Genomic DNA, 24,066 nt, shown 5'->3' with positions numbered 1-24,066 from the left:
CATTATTTTACTGTAATGGTGGAGACGTTAACCTGGAGACTGAAACACATTGAGACATTATATTACTGTAATGGAGGAGACGTTAACCTGGAGACTGAAACACATTGAGACATTATTTTACTGTAATGGAGGAGACGTTAACCTGGAGACGGAAACACAGTGAGACATTATATTACTGTAATGGAGGAGACGTTAACCTGGAGACTGAAACACATTGAGACATTATTTTACTGTAATGGAGGAGACGTTAACCTGGAGACTGAAACACATTGAGACATTATATTACTGTAATGGAGGAGACGTTAACCTGTACACTTAAACACATTGAGACATTATATTACTGTAATGGAGGAGACGTTAACCTGGAGACTGAAACACATTGAGACATTATATTACTGTAATGGAGGAGACGTTAACCTGGAGACTGAAACACATTGAGACATTATTTTACTGTAATGGAGGTGACATTAACCTGGAGACTGAAACACATTGAGACATTATTTTTACTGTAATGGAGGAGACGTTAACCTGTACACTTAAACACATTGAGACATTATATTACTGTAATGGAGGAGACGTTAACCTGGAGACTGAAACACATTGAGACATTATATTACTGTAATGGAGGAGACGTTAACCTGGAGACTGAAACACATTGAGACATTATTTTACTGTAATGGTGGAGACGTTAACCTGGAGACTGAAACACATTGAGACATTATATTACTGTAATGGAGGAGACGTTAACCTGGAGACTGAAACACATTGAGACATTATTTTACTGTAATGGAGGAGACGTTAACCTGGAGACTGAAACACATTGAGACATTATTTTACTGTAATGGAGGAGACATTAACCTGGAGACTGAAACACATTGAGACATTATTTTACTGTAATGGAGGAGACGTTAACCTGGAGACTGAAACACATTGAGACATTATTTTACTGTAATGGAGGAGACGTTAACCTGGAGACTGAAACACATTGAGACATTATTTTACTGTAATGGAGGAGACGTTAACCTGGAGACTGAAACACATTGAGACATTATTTTACTGTAATGGAGGAGACGTTAACCTGGAGACTGAAACACATTGAGACATTATTTTACTGTAATGGAGGAGACGTTAACCTGGAGACTGAAACACATTGAGACATTATTTTACTGTAATGGAGGAGACGTTAACCTGGAGACTGAAACACATTGAGACATTATATTACTGTAATGGAGGAGACGTTAACCTGTACACTTAAACACACTGAGACATTATATTACTGTAATGGAGGAGACGTTAACCTGTACACTTAAACACATTGAGACATTATATTACTGTAATGGAGGAGACGTTAACCTGTACACTTAAACACATTGAGACATTATATTACTGTAATGGAGGAGACGTTAACCTGGAGACTGAAACACATTGAGACATTATTTTACTGTAATGGAGGAGACGTTAACCTGGAGACTGAAACACATTGAGACATTATTTTACTGTAATGGAGGAGACGTTAACCTTTTTAACCATACCCTGTTTATGTCTCAACTACTCAGATTGAGAGCGGAACAGACACTAGTAAAACGAGAGTATCGATAAACATTGATTCTGGAAATGTAATGCTCAGTTTGTTGCGCGTAGCATTGCAGTACCATGTACCGCTAGCAGCATACTAGCGGTCTAGTTTGTGTTTTATAAATGTGCAATAAGCATAAAGCACAATTATATCAGGAATACATTTCTCATTCTGAGAAATAAGGTAGCAGTGTTGTAGACCACACATTGAGTGTCTCGGTCTTGTCTCAATCTTGATTTGGTCTTAGATAATAAGAAATCATAATTTCTTCCTGAGACCAGCTGTGATTATCAGCTCCCATTCAGTCAGTGCATAACACCTCTTTGCCAGACCAAATATCCACACTTCTTTTATGACACATTAATATCTTATGGCCTATCAAATCCTAGGGCTCCTACTTTACTTGTACCATTACTGTCCTTTACTTTCGTTGAAAAATATCCTCAACTCTGTTACACTTGTCAGACCTTACTTAATTGGCTGGTAGGGAAGAGTGGGGGGAAATTATTTGAAGTTGCACACTCACTATTAGTAAGGGGAGAGCGCAGGAAGTTCTAACATATTCAGTCTTTTAAACTATTATAGACCGATTTGGGTTAGTGATCATTTGTACAGTGGCTCTCTAAATAGCCCTTAGCAGGCATTCTTTCACCGTTCAGAATGTCTAAAGCAGCCTTTATTAAAGTATAGGTCGCAGGTAGCCTAGCGGTTAAGAGCATTGGGCCAGTAACCGAAAGGGCGCTGGTTTGAATCCCCTAGATGAAACTTACAGTTATGCAAGTATACATTTTACGTATATGGGTGGTCCCAGGAATCAAACCCACTACCCTGGTATTACGCCATGCTCTACCAACTGAGCTACAAAGGACCACAAATTTCATGTAGAATAAAAAAATACATACAACTTGGAAATTTGGTTGTCCATCAGCAGTTTTTCTCTTGTTATGTCCATCACTGACAGTCACACAATTAGCCATGTCAGCCAAACATTTTTAGATTGGTAAATTATTCCAGCCAGCTATCTAAACTTGTAGTAATCATGACCAAATACCGACCATGCAAGCAGAGCACGTACCACATTGATTTTGTTAGTCACTCTCACTCCGATATCATATTGTCATGGCAAAATGTGTAGAATTGTAGGAAATTTGCTTTAAAACTGCAATTTTCTGATCTCTGACACATGGTAAAATGTGTACAATTGCAGGAAATTAACTTTAAAACGTACATTGTTCTCTCCGCTGTGAAGACGGAGGCCACTAAATAGTTTTGCCCATGAGGTGGGGGAGCCCCCCAACCAAATCTTGCTTACTACCCCCAAGAGGTGGCATGTTTTCATGAGCTTGGGTCCCAGGAAAACACTGAATTTCTCATTTGGGTCCCAGGCTGAAAATGTTTATGAACCTCTGGTCTAAAGAATCCATATGTTCTTCTGAAATACTGTATGAACACAGAAATACTGGACATTTTGAACTCTGATCATGGTGGCAATTTGACACAATCAGGGCCTAAAATTAACACCGCCACCTGCAAATTCGGATAGATTTTGTTTTTGACTGGTAAGGATGTCTAATTCACCAGCTACGTTGGCGGGTGGTCACACTCGTAGGCTCTACAGTGCAAGAATTTAATAAAAATAGTAAAAAGTCAAGTATGGGTACATGTGCAAGTTGTGATTTGTAGCTAAATAAATGCTGCAGTAGCTGTTTTTAGAGTATTTCAGCATTTTTGTATCATATCTGGTAATACACAAAGAAATACGAATCCTAACGTTATAGCTATCCACCTTGCCCAGCACACTGCCTGTCTGGGGGGCTGTACACACTGGGTGAAGTCCTGAAAGATTTATTTTTAGAAGCAGGCATAAAAGTTGGTCTATCACTCGAAAGTCTAGTGAGACTTAGTCCTTGTGTTTCTTGACTATTTACATTGTTTTGTTCACATGCTAGGTTGCTTTTCAATGTTTGAGTTTGCTCCATTTCTAGCAGAGACATCGTTGGCCTTTACTAGTGAGATTCTCACAGGCTCACATTATGACACGAATGGCCCCGTTACCAAGGTAACCTTAAAGGGGCAGCTGAACATCTTTGTCAGATATTTTGGTTAAAAGACTCACAGAATATTAGATTAAATTGCGCATTATAAACTGGGTGGTTCGAGTTCTGAATGCTGATTGGCTGACAGCCGTGGTATGTCAGACCGTATACAACCGGTATGACAAAACATATATTTTTTTTTGCTTAAATATACCATGTTACTTCTTACTAGTAATACATTTCTTGTTTTAGAAACATTACTAAGCATGTTCATCCTTTTTGGGGGATTTGTTGTGTAATTATGGCAAAAAAAAATATTTTGGCTGGTAAAAACTGAGTGGCTGTTTGATTTTTTTTAAAACCTACATGCCACAGTGGCTAGTATACAAAAACATATAGTTTTAGGCCATGGACACAATTTCAATCATGTTCTTGAATCGGACTCACATTTTTCTCGTCTCATTCTTGACTCTGTCTCAGAACCCTCGCCCCCCTCCCTGTCTTAGTCTTGACTCGGTTGGTCTCGTTCTTGACTCGGTCTCAGAACCCTCGCCCCCCTCCCTGTCTTAGTCTTGACTCGGTCTCCCTCCTCCAGTCTTGGTCTTGAATCGGTCTTGCTTAAGGTGGTGTTGAACACAACACTGTAAGGTAGGCCACTTGATTTCAACACCTGAAAAGTTGACAGGCTAGCATGCTGTTTAAACAGTTGGAGACGGACAGAAGGGTGTGTTCATAACAATTCAACTGTACTACCCTGTTAGCTAGCAAATAGATCCAAGTTGGCTAAATTTCAAATATAAAGATTAGCTGGTTACTCACTAGCACGTGGGCTTGTGCTTGAGAGATTGTTTATGTGTGTTAATTTGCTATAATTCCTGCTACCAGAAGTCATTATTACAAGCATTTTGCTACACCCGCAATAACATCTGCTAAATATATGTACCGTAAATTCCGGACTATAAGCCGCAACTTTTTTCCCACGCTTTGAACTTCGTGGCTTAAACAATGACGCGGCTAATATATGGATTTTTCCCGCTTTCAAATTTGTGGGTCCTGACAGCGTGGGGCATTGTCAAAAAATCCACTATCATCAACGGGTTTCGAAAGGCTGGACTGCTGCGTGTTGAAGAGGGCTCAGCGGGGGATTTGCCTCCGGATGAAAGTGACGAGAACGACAATGAAAACGATCCAATATCGGATGAAGCAATACTGAGGCTATTCAACTCCGACACCAATGACTTCCTTGGTAGGCTACTGTTTACCGCTCATTTTTAATTTTTTGTTACAAGCCGTGTTTCGTTAAAGCCTATTTATTTTTATTACAAGCCATGCTTCGTTAAAGCCTATTTATTTTTGTTACAAGCCGTGTTTCGTTAAAGCCTATTTATTTTTGTTACAAGCCGTGTTTCGTTAAAGCCTGTGTAAAGTTCATTTGTTTCAATGTACCGGCAGGCACCTGCGGCTTATAGACATGTGCGGCTTATTTATGTTCAAAATAATACTTTTAAAAAAATTCAGTGGGTGCGGCTTATATTCATGTGCGCTTAATAGTCCGGAAATTACGGTATGTGACAATTACATTTGACTTGATTAGTGGATGTGCGTTATACATGGTTCTGGTTAAATGTTTAACAAAAATACATTTTCATAGACAGACTTGAAAGCCAGTGATTATTGCAACAACAAAAAAACAAGCTTATTTAGAGAACATATCATTTTTTTTATATACAATATATCGCTAATCGCCCATAAGTTCGAAAAAAAATCATATGATTTTTAGGCCATGTCGCCCAGCCCTAACCCACTGTGTGTACGTGTGCGTGTGTGTGCGTGCCTGTGTGTGTCCGTTTATAATTGTTTACATGTACGTGTGTGTGCATGTGTCTGTGATTGTGAGTGTGTGATCGTGTGTATCCATGTGCGCGTGTGGACACAGTGCTTAAACCATGTGCTAAAAGACATTGCTCAAGGCATAATCACCTCTTAATAGCTTGTTGACATACAGACATCGTTGTCTGTGATGCAAGCATCTAATTACGCCAATTATCTTCATCGCCATGGTGACAAAGTCTAGACATTGAGGTGTAGGTAAGGGTATTGTTTGTGTTAGAGGGTGTTTTACCCTGCTATACACTGTTTAGGTAAATTAACTACCAGATGTGTTGCAATAGAAGTAGGGAGAGGGTGTATGTAGTTTGGGGGCCTATATATCAGGGTGTATGTAGTTTGGGGGCCTATATATCAGGGTGTATGTAGTTTGGGGGCCTATATAACCAAACGTTTTCACCCATATACTCTTACTAGAGACGTTATTGGAGACGGATAACTGCACATGTAGTACAGTAAAAAGAAGGCTGTGATATATGCCTTTGCATGTGTGTGAGTATGATGTGCATTCTCTGGGATGGGATTCCCCTAGAGTGACAGAGAGCTCTAGAAAGCCCCCTGTGCTGCGCTGCAGACCCCTGGCTGGCCTGATCAATGACACGTTAAGCTGGTCCCCTTTCATGTGAGCGCTTCCAGAGGGGGGTTGTGTGTGTGTGGGCCCGTGTGTGTGCATGGGGTGACAGAGGGTTTGAGGGGTATTGATGATGTGCGGTGATGGATGGGTGGGGAGAAGGGGTGGTGGACCTGGGATAGGGGGTCTGGAACCAGTCTGGATCCCATCACTAGGACAGTGGGGTGGGGGTGATGGCACGCTTGATGGATTCCTTTTAACCACTCTCCAGTCATTCTCAAACCATTGTTTCCCATAGCTAGATATGCTCTGAAGCTGGACACCAGGAGCCCGGAATTAGAACATGCATTTTATTACGCAAAATCTAAAAGTAAAATCTGCTAGCTGTACATAGTTGGGCACTGCAGGGTGGCTGCCCTCTGCTCCAGCCTCTCCGACTTTGTGTGTGTGTGTGTATCGGAGGGTTTGGATACAGCAGAAGACACATTTATGTCTCGTATGGATTAATTCAGTATTCTTCTTCATAGTGGAGCAACAGAGAACTATGTTCCTTGAACCATAGGCAGAAGGACAAGACAGATCTGACACACAAAAATACTCTGCACTTGGCAGTTAGTAGTGTGTTCTCTCTCTGTTTAAGTTTCTCTCTCTTTCTCGTTCCCTCTGGAAAAAAAGGAATATCACGGAAGAAAACGGAAGACTAGAATGGTATCTGGTGTGCTCTCTGTGAGTCAGCAGAGCCTTGTGTATGCGTCCGTGTGTGTGCGTGTGCGTGCATCTGTGCTTGTGCGTGTGTGGGTTCCTGAGAACTTGGCAGTGTGTTAGTGGTGTGTTCCAGGAGTGAGGGGGTCGGTGTGAGCCTATCCAGCCCTTTCTCTGGATCCCTTTCAGCTCGGACACAATCCTCCATCCAGCCCCTGGCTCTGTGCCTCATAGCTCCACAGCCAAGATGCTGTGGTACCATACACACACTCGTGTCAATGTGTCTGTATCAAACCAATTCTTTACTGTTTAAACACTTCTCATTTGTCAGTGTTTAGTGATGGTAATGTATATTTGTCAGAGAATAAAAGCCTGAAATATCTGACTGCTCAAATTTGTCAGATATGACATGGCACATTTTTGAATTGCTTTTGCAGATTTACATGTTTTTTCACTGTTGCTTTGGTATGTCTTTCCACAGTGATTTGAAACACGGATGAAAACAGTACACTACTGGCCTCCAGATAATAGCCTAATACAGGTAACTGCCAAAATAAAGTGTCTTAATGGGGCGTTGTGCCACTATGATCCAGAACAATCAATCAATCACATTTATTTATAGAGCCCTTTTTACAACAGCAGTTGTCACAAAGTACTATACAGAAACCCAGCCTAAAACCCCAGAGATGAGATGCAGAGGCAGCTTGTAAGGGCTGTCTTCGTCGTCAGATGAAACAGAGAAGTCATCGTCGGAAAAGGTGGACCAATACGCAGCGGAGTGAGTGTTCATATTCAATATTTAATTAATAGAAACACTTTAAACAAAACACGAAAATGAACGACAGCCTACAGTTCTGCTAGGTACAAAACTAAACACAAACAATTACCCACAAAACCCAAAGGAAAAACATGCTCCTTATGTGTGACTCCCAATCAACACCAACGAACTTCAGCTATGCCTGAATGGGAGCCACACACGACCCAAAACACAGAAATACAAAAACCTAGAAAAGAACATAGAACGGCCACCCAATGTAAAACCCTGGCCTAACCAAAATAAAGAACAAAAAACCCCTCTCTATGGCCAGGGTGTTACAGTACCCCCCCCCCCCAAGGTGCGGACTCCGCCGCAAAACCTGACACTGAAGGGGAGGGTCCGGGTGGGCCTTCCTACGGCGGCGGCTCAGGTGCGGGACGTGGCCTCTGCTCCACCCTCGGCGTCGCCCTCTTCGGTGGCACAACTGGCCGCGCCGAAGGTCTGGTGGGCGACCCTGACTGCGCCCGGCTGGCGGCTCCGGACAGGCGGGCGGCTCAGGCGGCTCCGGACAGCGGGCGGCTCTGGCGGCTCCTGACTGGCGGGCGGCTCTGGCGACTCCTGGCTGGTGGGCGGCTCTGGCGACTCCTGACTGGCGGGCGGCTCTGGCGGCTCCTGACTGGCGGGCAGCTCTGGCAGCTGCCAATACATTTAGTCGATTTCCTACTAAGTTCAATACATTTTTGAATATTGTTGAAATGTCTTAATGTCTGGATTCCATGATTCCGTCTGCGTTCTCCGCATCACAGATTTTTTTAGGGCCCCAGTTGAGTGTCAGACAGTGTATGGGGATATTGATTAAGTCTCAGTGGGATGACCCTGTTAATGTGACAAACAGACGGCCATTTCCTCACTGCACTCCCAAACATCACTTTAGCCACAATCACACACAACCATCGGCGCCTTCATCAGTGCACTCTTCACTCTTCCGGCCTGAGGACTGGACTGATGGATAATGGATCGTATGACAATGGGTGCATCCCAAATGGCACACTATTCCCCATAGGGCTCTGGTCAAAAGTAGTGCACTGTATAGGGAATAGGGTGCCACCTAATGACTTTAGGACACATCCACTGAAATGGACTTCAGAAAAACATCCTAGAACAGGATTGGCAACTCGAGTCCTTGGGGGTGAATCGCTTTATTGGAAACACGCTGTTCTGCGGGCAGACCTGCCTGGTCTGACTAGATGGAGTACAGCTGAAGTGACTTTTTGTAACAGATTAGGAGAATTAACGTAGCAGGTTAGGATAATTAACGTAGCCGGTTAGGAGAATTAACGTAGCCGTTTAGGAGGATTAACGCAGCCGGTTAGGATGATTAACGTAGCCGGTTAGGATGATTAGCGTAGCCGGTTAGGATGATTAGCGTAGCCGGTTAGGATGATTAGCGTAGCCGGTTAGGATGATTAGTGTAGCCGGTTAGGATGATTAGCGTAGCCGGTTAGGAGAGTTAGCGTAGCAGGTTAGGAGAGTTAGCGTAGCAGGTTAGGAGAATTAACGTAGCAGGTTAAAAGAATTAGGTTAAGGTTAGGAAAAAGGTTAGGGTTAAACAAAAATTCTACAATTGTCTGACACAACTCAAACATATCTAGCCACAACCAGGCCTGCCATCAGAACAGCCTTCGTTTCCAATAACGTGATTCTGCATCCTAGGGGGCCTGATTGGTGTCATACATTTTCCCCAGCCCTAACTAATACGTCTGATTAAACGTATTATATTCTAAACTGGAGACTTTGATTAGTTAATTATTGGTGTCAGGTGTGTGTTAGCTAGGCCTGGGACAAAAGTGTATCACCAGCCAGGCCCCTGAGGACTGGAGTTGCCCTTCCCTGTCCCAGAACTGAACAGCTACTTGTACCTATAGACATACAATGCTATGCATGTTTTTTTTTTTTTACCCTTTTAGAATGGACCGATTGCGCATGACTTCAACAGAGCACTAGAAAGGATGTACAAGGTCCAGTATGATACATCCAGGAATGTAGTTATGTGGGTCAAGATGGCTTTCTAATGCTAACTATTCTAATATGGCAAAAGAAACTATATGCAGAGTAAAAAGGTGTGTAAACAGCATTTACATGTACCCTCCACTACATACATCATGTATTGGATCTATGTACACAAATGGAGAAAGATTTTTCACTGTTACAGACTACAAAGGGAAGCACAGCTGCGAGCTGCCCAGTGACACGATTAGAGGTCGACCGATTAGGATTTTTCAACACCAGTACCGATTATTGGAGGACCAAAAAACCCGATACCGATTAATCGGACAATTAGTTTTCATTGGGAAGGCACGTAAAGCATTTTTTATTAAAACCAATCACTTTTGCATGTGAAAACACAGAATCCTACTCATAATTATGTCACTTTTTTTAGACGACTTCACCGTGGGATTTGAACGGGGCCCCTGGCTCATGCCCAGGAGGCAGCTCGGTTCCAAAACTAATGCAATCAACTGTAACGGCTGTCGTGTGTGGAGGACCAAGACGCAACAGGGAAGTGTATACTCATCTTCTTTTTAATACTGAAGGTGAAACAATGAAACATGTATACAATTACGAAAACAACACTAACAGTTCTGTCAGGTGAAGAACACAAAACAGAATACAACTACCCACAATTCAAACATACCCCTAATTATAGGACCTTCAATCAGAGGCAACGATAGACAGCTGCCTCCAACTGAAGGCCCCAATACCAATTAACTAAACATAGAAATACAAATGACTAGACAAAACATAGAAATAAACTAACATAGAACAATAACCAAAACACTGGACTAATAAATCAAATACCCCTCTCTACATGGACACATACACACAACCACCCTGAACCACATAAAACAAATACCCCCTGCCACGTCCTGACCAAACTAAACACTAACAAATAACACCTTTACTGGTCAGAACGTGACATCAATTTTCACTTGATGCACAACACGCCAACCCGGGCGCCCGGACAGATTAATCGAATCCCCTCAATGAAAGTAGGTTTGCTGCTACAGTAGGTCAGGGCTGCGTTCAGTACGAAAAAACATACTGCAACGTTCAATTAAATGGAAATGATGCTGTTCTGAACAACCAGTTGAACAACTAGGAGGGGTTGGGTTGTGGGTTCAAAATGCACCGCTGCCCTTTAAATACATCACTCATTGCATCAAGCCACATCCACCAAATGGAGCAAACATGCATCAAAGTCTGTTCAAGAACGTTCAGTACAAGCCGTTACCGAACGTTGCAAACATTTAATCAAACTGAATGGGTGCATTTTCCAGAGCAACTCCTGCAACTAATCAGAGCAAACAAACAATTCATTAAAATGGACCAAGGACCTTAAAATTCACAATCAGATGACGACAGTATTTTTTTCTAGTAATGCACCTCCACACTCTTACAACATTTAATTGTGTAGGAATGTCATGTGAATTCTCTAATAAGTGTAATGCATGTTTCTTTTGTCATTGATAGGCTTTACACGTACCTGCTTATTCCAGGTTCTTCTACGGATGCCCTCCATTTATTTATAACATACACTGATTATTCATTTTAGAGGTCGACCGATTATGCTTTTTTTCAACGCCGATACCGATTATTGGAGGACCGAAAAAAAGCTGATACCGATTAATCTTTTTTTCTTTTTTTTTTTTGTAATAATGACAATTACAACAATACTGAATGAACACTTATTTTAACTTAATATAATACATCAATAAAATCAATTTAGCCTCAAATAAATAATGAAACATGTTCAATTTGGTTTAAATAATGCAAAAACAAAGTGTTGGAGAAGAAAGTAAAAGTGCAATATGTGCCTTCAATATTCCCAGGTAAGAAGTTTTAGGTTGTAGTTATTATAGGAATTATAGGACTATTTCTCTCTATACGATTTGTATTTCATATACCTTTGACTATTGGATGTTCTTATAGGCACTTTAGTATTGCCAGTGTAACAGTATAGCTTCCGTCCCTCTCCTCGCTCCTACCTGGGCTCGAACCAGGAACACATCGACAACAGCCACCCTCGAAGCAGCGTTACCCATGTAAAGCAAGGAGAACAACCACTCCCAAGTCTCAGAGCGAGTGACGTTTGAAACGCTATTAGCGCGCACCCCGCTAACTAGCTAGCCACTTCACATCGGTTACACCAGCCTAATCTTGGGGGTTGATAGGCTTGAAGTCATAAACAGCGCAATGCTTGAAGAATTGCGAAGAGCTGCTGGCAAACGCACGAAGGTGCTGTTTGAATGAATGCTTACGAGCCTGCTGCTGCCTACCATCGCTCAGTAAGACTGCTCTATCAAATATCAAATCATAGACTTAATTATAACATAATAACACACAGAAATACGGGCCTTTGATCATTAATATGGTCGAATTCAGAAACTGTCATTTCAAAAACATTACATTTACATTTACGTCATTTAGCAGACGCTCTTATCCAGAGCGACTTACAAATTGGTGCATTCACCTTATGATATCCAGTGGAACAACCACTTTACAATAGTATATCTATATCTTTTTTGGGGGGGGTTAGAAGGATTACTTTATCCTAGAGGTGGGGTTTCAGGTGTCTCCGGAAGGTGGTGATTGACTCCGCTGTCCTGGCATCGTGAGGGAGCTTGTTCCACCATTGGGGTGCCAGAGCAGCGAAACAGTTTTGACTGGGCTTAGCGGGAACTGTGCTTCCGCAGAGGTAGGGAGGCGAGCAGGCCAGAGGTGGATGAACGCAGTGCCCTTCTTTGGGTGTAGGGACTGCTCAGTCCTCTCATGTACTCCCTGTTAACCCACAAATGCATGGCCAGGCACGACTCTAACACCATCATTAAGTTTGCAGACGACACAACAGTGGTAGGCCTGATCACTGACAGTGACGAGACAGCCTATAGGGAGGAGGTCAGAGACCTGGCCAGGTGGTGCAAGAATAACAACCTATCCCTCAACGTAACCAAGACTAAGGACATGATTGTAGACTACAGGAAAAGGAGGACCGAGCACGCCCCCATTCTTATCGACGGGGCTGTAGTGGAGCAGGTTGAGAGCTTCAAGTTCCTTGGTGTCCACATCAACAACAAACTAGAATGGTCCAAACACACCAAGACAGTCATGAAGAGGGCACGACCCAGCCTATTCCCCCTCAGGAAACTAAAAAGATTTGGCATGGGTCCTGAGATCCTCAAAAGGTTCTACAGCTGCAACATCAAGAGCATCCTGACTGGTTGCATCACTGCCTGGTAAGGCAATTGCTCGGCCTCCGATCGCAAGGCACTACAGAGGGTAGTGTGTACGGCCCAGTATATCACTGGTGTTAAGCTGCCTGCCATCCAGGACCTCCACACCAAGCGGTGTCAGAGGAAGGCCCTAAAAATTGTCAAAGACCTCAGCCACCCCAGTCATAGACTGTTCTCTCTACTACCGCATAGCAAGCGGTATCGGAGTGCCAAGTCTAGGACCAAAAGGCTTCTCAACAGTTTTTACCCCCAAGCCATAAGACTCCTGAACAGGTGATCAAATGGCTACCCGGACTATTTGCATTGTGTGCCCCCCCCCCCCAACCCTTCTTTTACGCTACTGCTACTCTCTGTTTATCATATATCCATAGTCACTTTAACCACATCTACATGTACATACTACCTCAATCAGCCTGACTAACCGGTGCCTGTATGTAGCCTCGCTACTTTTATAGCCTCGCTACTGTATATAGCCTGTATTTTTACTGTTGTTTTATTTCTTTACTTACCTACTGTTCACCTAATACCTTTTTTTGCACTATTGGTTAGAATGTGTAAGTAAGCATTTCACTGTAAGTAAGCATTTCACTGAATACCTGTTGTATTCGGCGCACGTGACAAATAAACTTTGATTTGATTTGTTCACCCAGTATGGCTTATTTACCACTTCATGGATACTTACAGTTGAAGTCGGAAGTTTACATACACCTTAGCCAAATACATTTAAACTCAGTTTTTCACAATTCCTGACATTTAATCCAAGTAAAACTTACCTGTCTTAGGTCAGTTAGGATCACCACTATATTTTAAGAATGTGAAATGTCAGAATAATAGTAGAGAGAATGATTTATTTCAGCTTTTATTTCTTTCATCACATTCCCAGTGGGTCAGAAGATTACATACACTCAATTAGTATTTGGGTCAAACGTTTCAGGTAGTCTTGCATAAGCTTCCCACAATAAGTTGGGTGAATTTTGGCCCATTCCTCCTGACAGAGTTGGTGTAACTGAATCAGGTTTGTAGGCCTCCTTTCTCGCACACACTTTTTCAGTTCTGACCACAAATTTTCTATAGGATTGAGGTCAGGGCTTTGTGATGGCCACTCCAATACCTTGACTTTGTTGTCCTTAAGCCATTTTGCCACAACTTTGGAAGTATGCTTGGGGTCATTGCCCATTTGGAAAACCCATTTGCGACCAAGCTTTAACTTCCTGACTGATGTCTTGAGATGTTGCTTCAATATATCCACATAATTTTCCTTCTCATGATGCCATCTATTTTGTGAAGTGCACCAGTCGCCCCTGCAGCAAAGCACCCCCACAACATGATGCTGCCACCCCCGTGCTTCACGGTTGGGATGGTGTTGTTCTGCTTGCAAGCCTCCCCCTTTTTCCTCCAGACATAACGATAGTCATTATGGCCAAACAGTTCTATTTTTGTTTCATCGTGTTTCATTGTTTCATTTCTTCAAAAAGTACGATCTTTGTCCCCATGTGCAATTGCAAACCATAGTCTGGCTTTTTTTATGGCGGTTTTGGAGCAGTGGCATATTCCTTGCTGAGCGGCCTTTCAGGTTATGGTGATATAGGACTCGTTTTACTGTGGATATAGATACTTTTGTACCGGTTTCCTCCAGCATCTTCATAAGGTCCTTTGCTGCTGTTCTGGGATTGATTGGCACTTTTCACACCAAAGTACGTTCATCTCTAGGAGACAGAACGTGTCTCCTTCCTGAGCGGTATGACAGCTGCGTGGTCCCATGGTGTTTATACTTGCGTTCCATTGTTTTTTACAGATGAACGTGGCACCTTCAGGCGTTTGGAAATTGCTCCCAAGGATGAACCAGACTTGTGGAGGTCTACAATTTCTTTTGATTTTCCCATGATGTCAAGCAAAGAGGCACTGAGTTTGAAGGTAGGCCTTGAAATACATCTACAGGTCCACCTCCAATAAGCTAATTGACATCATTTCAGTCAATCAGAAGCTTCTAAAGCCATGACATCATTTTCTGGAATTTTCCAACCTGTTTAAACGTACAGTCAACTTAGTGCATGTAAACTTCTGACACACTGGAATTGATACAGTGAAATAATCTGTCTGTAAACAATTTTTGGAAAAATGACTTGTATCATGCACAAAGTAGACGTCCTTACCGACTTGCCAAAACTATAGTTTGTTAACAAGAGATTTTATGAGTGGTTGAAACACTTAGGTTGGAGTCATTAATACTCGTTTATGCAAACTTCCGACTTCAACTGTACATATTACATGCACCTTATCAGTTATCAGAAGAAATCTGTCATTAATGATGCCTAGGTCCCTAGGATTGATGTCGAGAAGCATTGGTGTAGATTAAAACACTGAGAGTGGACACAACTCTGAGAGGAGCAGTGGAATGACGGTCTTCATCTCTGTGCTCACAAAGGGTTAACAACGTACCTGCCTGCAGTCATGGAGCCACCCTGTCAGGAGGGCTGGGGCTACAGACAGACAGCCACATTAGCAGTGTGTGGGTGCTTGCCCGTGCCTATGTGTCCGTCCTGCGTGTCTGTGTGTCTCTGTCTGTCTCGGTGTCTATGCGTGTGTGTGCATGTGGTTTTGTGCCTGTGTGTGTGTGCGTGTGCCTCTGTTTAAATGCTGATTGATGTAACTCTGGCTTTGTCAGCTCTTTGGCATAGGTGGAACAGGTGTGACTCTGCTACAGAGAGCTCGGCTCAGACAAGCCATATCACGGTACAATGAGGTCATTGTGGAACACACACATTCCTCACTCAGCAAGGGCCTCAGACTGTTACAGGGCTGGAGGTGGCCATCTGCATGTGTGTGTCTCTGTGTGTTTGTCCGTGTGTATTTGTGTCCAGGTTAGGAGGATTTGGATGAGATTTACAGTATGACAGGGGATGTGTGCTCACCAGTTGTGTGTCCCTGTACACTCTCTCTCTCTCTCACTCACACACACACACACACTCTTAAAATCTTCATCTTGTGACTTAAGTGAATGGTGCTCAGCTAGTGGGAGTGCTCAGTAGTCTAATGATTTTGGAACATGTCATGGCCTTGTCTACAAAGTTATTCCTTTTCAAAGTGGGAATGGAGCAAGTCTTCTCGGGTACTGTGAATGTGGCCAGTCTTCTAGGTAATGTGAATGGGGTCAGTCTTCTAGGTACTGTGAATGGGGCCAGTCTCCAGGGTAATGTGAATGGGGCCAGTCTCCAGGGTAATGTGAATGGGGCCAGTCTCCTGGGTAATGTGAATGGGGCCAGTCTCCTGGGTAATATAAATGGGGCCAGTCTCCGGGGTAATGTGAATGGAGCCAGTCTCCTGGGTAATGTGAATGGAGCCAGTCTCCTGGGTAATGTGAATGGAGCCAGTCTCCTGGGTAATGTGAATGGAGCCAGTCTCCTGGGTAATGTGAATGGAGCCAGTCTCCTGGGTAATGTGAATGGAGCCAGTCTCCTGGGTAATGTGAATGGAGCCAGTCTCCTGGGTAATGTGAATGGAGCCAGTGTCCTGGGTAATGTGAATGGGGCCAGTCTCCTGGGTAATATGAATGGGGCCAGTCTCCGGGGTAATGTGAATGGAGCCAGTCTCCTGGGTAATGTGAATGGGGCCAGTCTCCTGGGTAATGTGAATGGAGCCAGTCTCCTGGGTAATGTGAATGGAGCCAGAATCCTGGGTAATGTGAATGGGGCCAGTCTCCTGGGTAATGTGAATGGGGCCAGTCTCCTGGGTAATGTGAATGGGGCCAGTCTCCGGGGTAATGTGAATGGGGCCAGTCTCCGGGGTAATGTGAATGGGGCCAGTCTCCGGGGTAATGTGAATGGGGCCAGTCTCCGGGGTAATGTGAATGCGGCCAGTTTCCGGGGTAATGTGAATGGGGTCAGTCTTCTAGGTAATGTGAATGGGGTCAGTCTTCTAGGTAATGTGAATGGGGCCAGTCTTCTAGGTAATGTGAATGGGGTCAGTCTCCTGGTAAATGTGAATGGGTCAGTCTCCGGGGTAATGTGAATGGAGCCAGTCTCCTGGGTAATGTGAATGCGGCCAGTTTCCGGGGTAATGTGAATGGGGTCAGTCTCTGGGGTAATGTGAATGGGGCCAGTCTTCTAGGTAATGTGAATGAGGCCAGTCTCCTGGGTAATGTGAATGCGGCCAGTTTCCGGGGTAGTGTGAATGGGGCCAGTCTCCTGGGTAATGTGAATGGGGCCAGTCTCCTGGGTAATGTGAATGGGTCAGTGTCCTGGGTAATGTGAATGGACCCAGTCTCCTGGGTAATGTGAATGGGGCCAGTCTCCTAGGTATTGTTTTGTATTTGTATGTATTATGGATCCCCATTTAGCTGCTGCCAAGGCAGAATTAAGGCAGTTTATACCATTTTAAAAACATGACAATACATTCACAGATTTTACAACACTGTGTGCCCTCAGGCCCCAACTCCACCTCTACCACATATCTACAGTACTAAATCTGTGTGTATAGTGCAAATGTTATCGTGTGTGTATGCATGTGTCTTTGTCTATGTTTCTGTTGCTTCACAGTCCCCACTGTTCCATAAGGTGTTTTTTTTTACATGTTTTTTAAAACAAATTTTACTGCTTGCATCAGTTACTTGATGTGGAATAGAGTTCCGTGTAGTCATGGCTCTATGTAGTACTGTGCACCTCCCATAGTCTGTTCTGGACTTGGGGACTGTGAAGAGACCTCTTGTAATGTGAATGGGGCCAGTCTCCTGGGTAATGTGAATGGGGCCAGTCTCCGGGGTAATGTGAATGGGGCCAGTCTCCGGGGTAATGTGAATGGGGCCAGTCTCCGGGGTAATGTGAATGGGGCCAGTCTCCGGGGTAATGTGAATGGGGCCAGTCTCCTGGGTAATGTGAATGGGCCCAGTCTCCTGGGTAATGTGAATGGGGCCAGTCTCCTGGGTAATGTGCATGGAGTCAGTCTCCTGGGTATTGTGAATGGGGCCAGTCTCCTGGGTAATGTGAATGGAACCAGTCTCCTGGGTAATGTGAATGGGGCCAGTCTCCTGGGTAATGTGAATGGGGCCAGTCTCCTGGGTAATGTGAATGGGGCCAGTGTCCTGGGTAATGTGAATGGGGCCAGTCTCCTGGGTAATGTGCATGGAGTCAGTCTCCTGGGTATTGTGAATGGGGCCAGTCTCCTGGGTAATGTGAATGGAACTAGTCTCCTGGGTAATGTGAATGGGGCCAGTGTCCTGGGTAATGTGAATGGGGCCAGTCTACTGGGTAATGTGAATGGGGCCAGTCTACTGGGTAATGTGAATGGGGCCAGTCTCCTTGGTAATGTGAATGGGGCCCGTCTCCTGGGTAATATAAATGGGGCCAGTCTCCTGGGTAATGTGAATGTTAGAAGAGACGATGTGTGTTTTTCTCATATGAAGTCATTTCTCAGAGTCAGCATCTGAACCGTGGGCATCTGGGTTTGTTTGGATCAGCACCTTGACTTGCTTTACCTCAAACTGCACTCCTCTGAACTGTGGTTCTATCACTCCTTCCCTCGCTCTGTCGCTTTCTCTCTCTCTTATTTCTTTATCTGTCTGTCTTTCTACTTTTCACTCTCCCTCAACGTGTGTGTGTGTGTGTGTGTGTGTGTGTGTGTGTGTGTGTGTGTGTGTGTGTGTGTGTGTGTGTAGTGCTATTGCCAGGGTTGGGTGTCTGGACCAGGTCCCTTAGCTATTTTATAGTTTAACCAGCCTTGACTTGCTGTGTGGTGACATGCCTGCACTGACTGGATGACTGGGAGGATCTCTGTGTGTGTATGGATCAGTGTGCGAGAGCTCGGGGCTGACTGCTGGGCCATGCTTGAAAGACTTCTGGCATGTGCTGGTGCCTGCATTTTTCACCCTTGACTGGAAGCATATGCTGCTGCACAATCGGGCCAGTGTTAGCGTGTGGGTCCCAGGCAGCTTCCTCCACATCTGGCAGTGCTTGGCCCTCCTTCCAGGTGAATCACGACCCTGGGGAAGGTGGCTCTCTGTCAGCCCCCCTCAACCCCCCTTCAACCCTGGCTTCAGCCTGCCTACCAGCCCGGGCATCTGGAAGTGTCTGGATCCGTCTCACACACAAAGCTCCATCTCCCACATGCTTTTCCAATTTCATCCGCCCTCACTCCCCCACCATGCCCCCCTTGCCCCTCTCTACCCAACCCTGTTACCCCTCTCTACTCACTACTCACTCCTGGTGACGTGGTTAACCCAGCCATGGATTGTGTGTGTGTGTGTGTGCGTGTGTGTGTGTGCGTGGGAGGTGGGGGGTATTCTCTGTGACCCTTAAACAGGAATGTCATGGGCAGGCTGGGTAATTATGTCCCCATGCCTGATGGGAAGGCCCTGGTGTGTGTGTCCAGGCCGACCGGTGGGAGTGGTGTGTGTGTGTGTGCGTGTGCGTGTGTGTGTGTGTCAGCGCTGATTGATTGTGACACAAACAGATGTATGTGGGGAGGAAACATGTCTGTGTCTGTGTGGAATCGGCCCATTCTCATCATTAAAACTGAAAATCAACATCTTGCTCTGATTAACTATTAAGTCCCCAAGGAGATGTCAAGTAGCTCAGAGACAGCACCGATCCTGTACACGTGTATCTTCGTTTGACATAAATTTGTGTCCCTGTGTATAAATACTTGTCATTGACAGTACATTGTCAGCTAGCCTAGTACTATCTTTGTGACTCTGTTTGACATAATCCTGTGTCCCTGTCGTTACATTGTGCCGGTGTTCTCTCACCAATTTGGAAACAAACTTTATTTGTGTGGTTATAGTCGACAGAGACGGGGAGCATTTCTCTCCCCTGCTCTTCACAAAGGAATGTCGCTGCTGGGGTCTCACATTTCACTAAAGAGGCAGAAATGGAGAGAAAGAGTGCGAAGGGGAGAGAGAAGGGGGAAAAACAAGTCACCCCAGTGGTTGAGGCCCATGTTGTCTGTGATCGTGTGAGACACCGTGTCACGCTTGTTTTGTTTAAATATTGAACAGATTTAGTGCTGCGCTGTGTGTGTGTGTGTGTGTGTGTGTGTGTGTGTGTGTGTGTGTGTGTGTGTGTGTGTGTGTGTGTGTGTGTGTGTGTGTGTGTGTGTGTGTGTGTGTGTACGTGTGTGACAACCAGCAAGAGTTTAATGAATCATCTGGAAGCCTAATAAATTACGTATTTTATTAGCTGTGAGTGTCACGCACACACACATACACACACACACACACACACATACAACACACACCACTGTGGTGATTATTACTGTCTGATAGGGCCTGTCTACAGAAGACCATTTTAAGAGAGAAAACAGTCATTACATTACAGTGACTGTTTCTGGCTGCTGGTGTTGTTTCTGGGCCGTGGCTGACTGGGCAGAAAACTGGGCTGGGTTAGGTCTCTCATTTGACTGGCTTGGAATGGGCTTGTATCAGTGGGTCCGTCCCAAATTGTACCCTATTCTCTGCATAGTGCACTACATAGGGAATAAGGTGCCACTGGGTGATGGGTGTAGTTTTGTGTTGTAAGCCAATGTGTTTTAAGATGAAGCATGTCTGAATCACCTTTCTCTCATGTTAATAAAAGGATAGCCCCAGAGAAGGCTTTTTGTGCGGTGTGAGCATTGATCAGACTTGAATAACATCTTTCAGAGGTTTTCCTTTAGATGTTATTTAATAAAAAACTCCTTCCAATTCACCTGGCTGGGTTGTAGGCTATGTTTACTAGGAAACACGAAGTGCAGCTCAAAATCTTCTGAAACGGAAAATAAAAACGAGATTTCTTGTTCAGTTAATAGCTTCTCTGTTTTAAAGTGCTATCGTGTGTGTGTGTGTGTGTGTGTGTGTGTGTGTGTGTGTTAAACCATGACCCAGGTGTTTGACCCAGACAGCTTTGACTCTCTCTTCCTTTAAACGTGACGACTGGAGCTTTCACCCAGTGATGTTTGTCCACAAACAGACTACTGTAGTGCCACAGCCAAGCCTCACTCAGCCCCTACAAGCCCTAACACAGCCCTACAGCCCTGGGCCACGCTGTGGATGTCTCAGTGTCTCAATGTGTGTCTCAATGTGTGTCTCTGAGTGTGTCAGAGTGTCTCAATGTGTGTCTCTGAGTGTGTCAGAGTGTCTCAATGTGTGTCTCTGAGTGTGTCAGAGTGTCTCAATGTGTGTCTCTGAGTGTGTCAGAGTGTCTCAATGTGTGTCTCTGACTGTGTCAGAGTGTCTCAAAGTATGGTGTTTGTGTGACTGCACTTATGTAAGTCGCTTTGAATAACAGCATCAACTAAATGACTGTGTGTGTGTGTGTGTGTGTGTGTGTGTGTGTGTGTGTGTGTGTGTGTGTGTGTGTGTGTGTGTGTGTTCCAATGCAGGGTCAGAGGGTGGACACAGGAGGACAAACCCACCCCTGAGAGTCCTATAGAGTAAGAGCCACCAGAGTGAGTGTTTGTGTTGGTCTTAATGACACCTAAACACAGCCAAGACACGCACAGACCCACAACAATCTCCAGGCCCTCGTCTCTTTAATCTGTCCCCTCACTTATTCCCTCTGTTCCTGCTCTCTTCCTCCTGCGCCCAGAGCCCACCCCTAACCCAGCCCAGAGGAGGTCACGTTGTGTCACCACAGCAAAGCCCTCTGGGTAAATAACACCTCAAGTCTCAGTGCCTCACCGCTGCCACCACCTGAGAGAGAGACGGCCCCACAGGACAACGAGCTGGAACTCAAATAAACTGGCAGTGGTTTGGAACAAAATAAGACTATTTGGCCAAAATCTTGATTTCTTTTTCAGTTACCTTTTGAAGTGAACAAAATGGTTTGCTTTTTAGATAATGTAATGGAACAATTTGTGTTGTGCTCATTCGAGGCCGTGGTTCTGTGATACGGGCTGTTGCAGTGTGCAGCACTAGAATTCAGTAAAGGTGTCCATTTTTAGCCTTCACCAATGTTTACTTTGTTTCTTCACTGGTTCATTGCTTCATTGGTTCATTGTTTACTGGTTTGTTGCTTTACTGGTTTGCCGGTAAAGGTAAGTTCAATAAAGGTAAAAAAATATATATATATAATAATACTTCGCCGGTCCATGTAGGCTCAGGCAAAAACCAGCGGTTTGCTGTCCCATGAAGTAACACCCTGCTGTGGTTTGATGTGATGACATGGAACAGGAGGGAGCATATGGAAGGTGCTCTCCAGGGATTGAATTATTCCCTTTGTGTGTTTCCCTCAGCTCTCAGCCCAGTGCTGCCAGGTGCAGGTGTAGTGACATTTAGATTTCACTGAGCAGATCACATGGCTGTCAGATGGAGGGACAGAGATGAATGTAACGCAGCATCAGATGGGGGGTAGATGAATGTAACGCAGCATCAGATGGGGGGACAAAGATGAATGTAACCCAGCATCAGATGGGGTGGAGACAGGGAGGTAGATGAATGTAACCCAGCATCAGATGAGGGTGGAGACGGGGGTAGATGAATGTAACCCAGCATCAGATGGGGTGGAGACAGGAGAGTAGATGAATGTAACCCAGCATCAGATGGGGGTGGAGACAGGGGGGTAGACGAATGTAACCCAGCAGCAGATGAGGGTGGAGACAGGGGGGTAGATGAATGTAACCCAGCATCAGATGGGGGTGGAGACAGGGGGGTAGATGAATGTAACCCAGCATCAGATGGGGGTGGAGACAGGGGGGTAGATTAATGTAACTCAGCATCAGATGGGGTGGAGACAGGGGGGTAGATGAATGTAACCCAGCATCAGATGGGGGAGGAGACAGGGGGGCAGATGAATGTAACTCAGCATCAGATGGGGGTGGAGACAAGGGGGTAGATGAATGTAACTCGGCATCAGATGGGGTGGAGACAGGGGGGTAGATGAATGTAACTCAGCATCAGATGGGGGTGGAGACATGGGGGTAGATGAATGCAACCCAGCATCAGATGGGGGTAGAAACTGGGGTAGATGAATGTAACCCAGCATCAGATGGGGGTGGAGACAGGAGGGTAGATGAATGTAACCCAGCATCAGATGAGGGTGGAGACGGGGGTAGATGAATGTAACCCAGCATCAGATGGGGGTGGAGACAGGAGAGTAGATGAATGTAACCCAGCATCAGATGGGGGTGGAGACAGGGGGGTAGACGAATGTAACCCAGCAGCAGATGAGGGTGGAGACAGGGGGGTAGATGAATGTAACCCAGCATCAGATGGGGGTGGAGACAGGGGGGTAGATGAATGTAACCCAGCATCAGATGGGGGTGGAGACAGGGGGGTAGATGAATGTAACCCAGCATCAGATGGGGGTGGAGACAGGGGGGTAGATGAATGTAACTCAGCATCAGATGGGGGTGGAGACATGGGGGTAGATGAATGCAACCCAGCATCAGATGGGGGTAGAAACTGGGGTAGATGAATGTAACCCAGCATCAGATGGGGGTGGAGACAGGAGGGTAGATGAATGTAACCCAGCATCAGATGAGGGTGGAGACGGGGGTAGATGAATGTAACCCAGCATCAGATGGGGGTGGAGACAGGAGAGTAGATGAATGTAACCCAGCATCAGATGGGGGTGGAGACAGGAGGGTAGATGAATGTAACCCAGCATCAGATGGGGGTAGAGACAGGGGGCTAGATGAATGTAACCCAGCTTCAGATGGGGGTGGAGACAGGGGGGTAGATGAATGTAACCCAGCATCAGATGGGGGTAGAGACAGGGGGGTAGATGAATGTAACTCAGCATCAGATGGGGGTGGAGACAGGGGGTAGATGAATGTAACCCAGCTTCAGATGGGGGTGGAGACAGGAGAGTAGATGAATGTAACTCAGCATCAGATGGGGGTGGAGACAGGGGGTAGATGAATGTAACCCAGCATCAGATGGGGTGGAGACAGGGGGGTAGATGAATGTAACCCAGCATCAGATGGGGGTAGAGACAGGGGGGTAGATGAATGTAACCCAACATCAGATGGGGGTGGAGACAGGGGGGTAGATGAATGTAACCCAGCAGCAGATGGGGGTGGAGACAGGGGGGTAGATGAATGTAACTCAGCATCAGATGGGGGTGGAGACAGGGGGGTAGATGAATGTAACCCAGCATCAGATGGGGGTGGGAACAGGGGGGTAGATGAATGTAACTCAGCATCAGATGGGGGTGGAGACAGGAGAGTAGATGAATGTAACTCAGCGTCAGATAGGGGTGGAGACAGGAGGGTAGATTAATGTAACTCAGAATCAGATGGGGTGTAGACAGGGGGGTAGATGAATGTAACCCAGCATC

At 45.1% G+C, this 24,066-nt stretch overlaps 1 long non-coding RNA gene across 1 annotated transcript; it reads left to right on the top strand.

The window, feature by feature from the left end:
• The first annotated feature begins 15,033 nt into the window (after positions 1–15,033).
• On the top strand, positions 15,034–21,783 carry LOC115203413 (uncharacterized). Its single transcript, XR_003880161.1, has 3 exons — positions 15,034–15,329; positions 21,170–21,235; positions 21,376–21,783. It is a non-coding gene; the product is annotated as an uncharacterized LOC115203413 (long non-coding RNA).
• Positions 21,784–24,066: the final 2,283 nt, after the last annotated feature.

The sequence above is a fragment of the Salmo trutta genome, chromosome 12, assembly GCF_901001165.1.
Source record: "Salmo trutta chromosome 12, fSalTru1.1, whole genome shotgun sequence".
NCBI lineage: Eukaryota > Metazoa > Chordata > Actinopteri > Salmoniformes > Salmonidae > Salmo > Salmo trutta.
Note: the sequence above shows the minus strand (reverse complement) of the source record. Positions and strands in the feature narration are given on the sequence as shown.